The following is a 4,462-nucleotide window of genomic DNA, read 5'->3' on the forward strand; positions in this document are numbered from 1 at the left end:
CCCGAGGCGCCCCGAACATGCACCAAGGTGCACTCGGCCCACATGTGAGCGCAGGTCGTTGCGCCCGAGGTGGTGTGTGGGCACCGCGTTGCAGACGGGACACTGCACGCACACGACGCCCCCTCCAGGTGCACGCACGTAGGCCGGGCCGGGTGCACACCCGACGCCCTAGCAAGGTGCGCGCACCCGGGCAGGGCTCACACTTGGCGAACGGGGCGCACTTCGCGAGGGAGGGTGTGCACCTCGACGGGGGTGGGTGGCCGGGGTGGATTCGCACGTGGGTCGCGGTTTGCTAAGTACACACTGCGACAAGCTCATAACGGGTGCGATCATACCAGCGTTAGTGCACCGGATCCCATCAGAACTCCGCAGTTAAGCGCGCTTGGGCCGGAGTAGTACTGGGATGGGTGACCTCCCGGGAAGTCCCGGTGTTGCACCCTTTTTTAGTTTTTCGCCGGGCGTCGCAATGCTATTTGAATAAACCTTTTGCCCGTTTGCGTTCTCGTCGGGGCCGGGCCGGGCCGGGGTGCGCTGCCCGCACTACCGCGCACGCGGGGGCGACACCGAGCGCGCACCCGAGGCGCCCCGAGCACACAGGCCACGGTGCAACCCGGGCGTTGTGCGCGCACCCCGGTGCGCCCGAGGTGCTGCGCGCGCACCCAGGTGAAATCGGTGTGCACCTCGGCCAGTGCGCGCTCGGTCGAGTCGCGCACGTTGGCCAAGGTGCACGGTGATGTTTCTTACTCTAAGGTTCCGCACCAGACGCCCGGGACAGGTGAGCGAAGCTGGGCGGGGCCGGGTGCGCGGCCGGGGCAGGTGCACGCAGCTGGAGAGAGCTTTGGAGCACACTTCGGAGCGCACCAATGATGCGCTCCATTCAAAAGTTTCCTGAAAAGGCAAAAAAAGTTGAGATTATAGAATTTCCCACTTGAGAGATTGTAAAAAAAAAAAATTTAAAATGAAGGAAACGCGGGTGCCAAGGTGTGCGCAGCCCAGCCAAGGTGTGCGCACCAAGGCGCCCACCCTGGCGAAGGTGCACGCAAGGTGCGCACCCGAGGCAAACCGGACAATTAACCCAACTTTCGACTTCGCGCGCACCTTGGAGCGCACTTCGGAGCGCTCCTTGGTGCGCACCAATCTTGGGCACCTCGGAGTGCACCATGGCGCCCACCAAGGTGCGCACCCGGGGCAAACCGAGCTCCGACTTCGTGCGCACCTTGGAGCGCACGAAAGGTGCGCACCATGGCGCCCACCAAGGTGCGCAGCCCAGCCAAGGCGTGCGCATCAAGGTGCGCACCCTGGCGAAGGTGCGCACCCGGGGCAAACCGAGCTCCGACTTCGTGCGCACCTTGGAGCGCACAAAAGGTGCGCAACCCAGCCAAGGTGTGCGCACCCCGGTCAAACCGAGCTCCGAATCGTGCGCACCAGAGGTGCACGCCATCGTGCGCACCTTGGAGCACACTTCGGAGCCCTCCTTGGTGCGCGCCGATGTTGCGCACCTCGGAGCGCACCCGGGGAAAACAATGCAATTAACCCGACTTTCGACTTCGTGGGCACCTCGGAGCGCTCTCGGGTTCGCACCTCGGAGCACACCGAGGTGCGCACCTTTGATGCGCTGCCTTCACCAATTTCCAGAAAAGGCAAGAAAACATTGAGAAGGTGTGCGCACCGAGGTGCCCACCCTGGCGAAGGTGCACGCGAGGTGCGCACCCGGGGCAAACCGGGCTCCGACTTCGTGCACGCCGCACCTTGGAGCACACTTCGGAGCGCTCCTTGGTGCGCACCAGGGCGCGCAACCCAGCCGAGGTGCCCACCCCGGCGAAGGTGCACGCGAGGTGCGCACCCGGGGCAAACCGGGCTCCAACTTCGTGCACGCCATGGTGCCCACCGCGGCGAAGGTGCACGCGAGGTGCGCACCCGGGGCAAACCGGGCTCCGACTTCGTGCACGCCGCACCTTGGAGCACACTTCGGAGCGCTCCTTGGTGCGCACCATGGTGCCCACCAGGGCGCGCAACCCCGCCGAAGGTGCACGCGAGGTGCGCACCCGGGGCAAACCGGGCTCTGACTTCGTGCACGCCGCACCTTGGAGCACACTTCGGAGCGCTCCTTGGTGCGCACCATGGTGCCCACCAGGGCGCGCAACCCCGCCGAAGGTGCACGCGAGGTGCGCACCCGGGGCAAACCGGGCTCCGACTTCGTGCACGCCATGGTGCGCACCGCGGCGAAGGTGCGCACCCGGGGCAAACCGGGCTCCGACTTCGTGCACGCCGCACCTTGGAGCACACTTCGGAGCGCTCCTTGGTGCGCACCAGGGCGCGCAACCCAGCCGAGGTGCCCACCCCGGCGAAGGTGCACGCGAGGTGCGTACCCGGGGCAAACCGGGCTCCGACTTCGTGCACGCCGCACCTTGGAGCACACTTCGGAGCGCTCCTTGGTGCGCACCATGGTGCCCACCAGGCCGCGCAACCCAGCCAAGGTGTGCGCACCAAGGTGCACGCGAGGTGCGCACCCGGGGCAAACCGGGGTCCGACTTCGTGCACGCCGCACCTTGGAGCACACATCGGGGCGCTCCCGGGTTCGCACCGGCGTTGCGCACCGTGGTGGGCACCTCGGAGCACACCAAGGTGGGCAGCGAGGTGCGCACCTTTGATGCGATGCCTTCACTAATTTCCATAAAAGGCAAAAAAAAAACGAGATTTTAAAATTTCCGTTTTGAAAGATAGTGAGAAAAAGGGAATGCTGGTGCCATCTTGAGCCCGCCCTGGTGCGCAGCCCAGCCAAGGTGTGCGCACCAAGGTGCCCACCCTGGCGAAGGTGCGCGCCCGGGCAATTAACCCAACTTCCAACTTCGCGCGCGCCAGGGTGGGAGCGCACCCAACAACCGGGCCTGGGAAGAGCCAATGCGAGAAACCCCACCAAACGCTCTGACAAAAAAAGAGGGGGCGCTCCAGTAACCCCGCTTCGGAGCGCACCCTGGGCAAACCCAGCCAAGGTGCCCACCCCGGCCAAGGTGCAGGCGAGGTGCGCACCCGGGGCAAACCGGGCTCCGACAACGTGCACGCCGCACCTTGGAGCACACTTCGTAGCGCTCCCGGGTGCGCACCTCAGAGCACACCAAGGTGGGCAGCGAGGTGCGCACCTTTGATGCGCTGCCTTCACTAATTTCCAGAAAAGGCAAAAAAAAAAGGAGATTTTAAAATTTCCGTTTTGAAAGATAGTGAAAAAAACGGAACGCGCGTGCCATCTTGAGCCCGCCCTGGTGCGCAGCCCAGGTAAGGTGCCCACCCTGGCAAAGGTGCGCACCCGGGCAATTAACCCTACTTCCGACTTCGTGCGCGCCAGGGTGGCAACCGGGCCTCGGAAGAGCCAATGCGAGAAACCCCACCAAACGCTCCGACAAAAAAAGAGGCGGCGCTCCAATAACCCCGCTTCGGAGCGCAGCCGGGGCAAACCCAGCCAAGGTGCCCACCCCGACGAAGGTGCACGCGAGGTGCGCACCCGGGGCAAACCGGGCTCCGACAACGTGCACGCAGCACCTTGGAGCACACTTCGAAGCACTCCCGGGTGCCCACCGGCGTTGCGCACCGTGGTGGGCAGCGAGGTGCGCACCTTTGATGCGCTGCCTTCACTAATTTCCAGAAAAAGGCAAAAAAAAATGAGATTTTAAAATTTCCGTTTTGAAAGATAGTGAAAAAAAAGGAACGCGGGTGCCATCTTGAGCCCGCCCTGGTGCGCAGCCCAGGCAAGGCATGCGCACCAAGGTGCCCACCCGAGGTGCACACCCGGGGCAAACCGGGCTCCGACTTCGTGCAGGCCGCACCTTGGAGCACACTTCGGAGCGCTCCTTGGTGCGCACCATGGTGCCCACCAGGGCGCGCAACCCAGCCAAGGTCTGCACACCAAGGTGCCCACCCCGGCGAAGGTGCACGCGAGGTGCGCACCCGGGGCAAACCGGGCTCCGACTTCGTGCACGCCATGGTGCCCACCGCGGCGAAGGTGCACGCGAGGTGCGCACCCGGGGCAAACCGGGCTCCGACTTCGTGCACGCCGCACCTTGGAGCACACTTCGGAGCGCTCCTTGGTGCGCACCATGGTGCCCACCAGGGCGCGCAACCCAGCCAAGGTGTGCGCACCAAGGTGCACGCGAGGTGCGCACCCGGGGCAAACCGGGGTCCGACTTCGTGCACGCCGCACCTTGGAGCACACATCGGAGCGCTCCCAGGTTCGCACCAGCGTTGCGCACCTTTGATGCGCTGCCTTCACTAATTTCCAGAAAAGGCAAAAAAAAACGAGATTTTAAAATTTCCGTTCTGAAAGATAGTGAAAAAAACGGAACGCGGGTGCCATCTTGAGCCCTTCCTGGTGCGCAGCCCAGGCAAGTTGTGCGCACCAAGGTGCCCACCCTGGCGGAGGTGCGCGCCCGGGGCAATCCGGGCTCCGACTTCGTGCACTGCATGGTGC

General features: G+C 64.3%; 1 non-coding gene across 1 annotated transcript; it reads left to right on the forward strand.

The window, feature by feature from the left end:
* The first annotated feature begins 321 nt into the window (after nt 1-321).
* LOC131864846 (5S ribosomal RNA) lies at nt 322-440 on the forward strand. The gene has a single exon (XR_009363574.1). It is a non-coding gene; the product is annotated as a 5S ribosomal RNA (ribosomal RNA).
* Nucleotides 441-4,462: the final 4,022 nt, after the last annotated feature.

This window comes from Cryptomeria japonica, unplaced genomic scaffold, assembly GCF_030272615.1.
Source record: "Cryptomeria japonica unplaced genomic scaffold, Sugi_1.0 HiC_scaffold_97, whole genome shotgun sequence".
Taxonomy (NCBI): domain Eukaryota; kingdom Viridiplantae; phylum Streptophyta; class Pinopsida; order Cupressales; family Cupressaceae; genus Cryptomeria; species Cryptomeria japonica.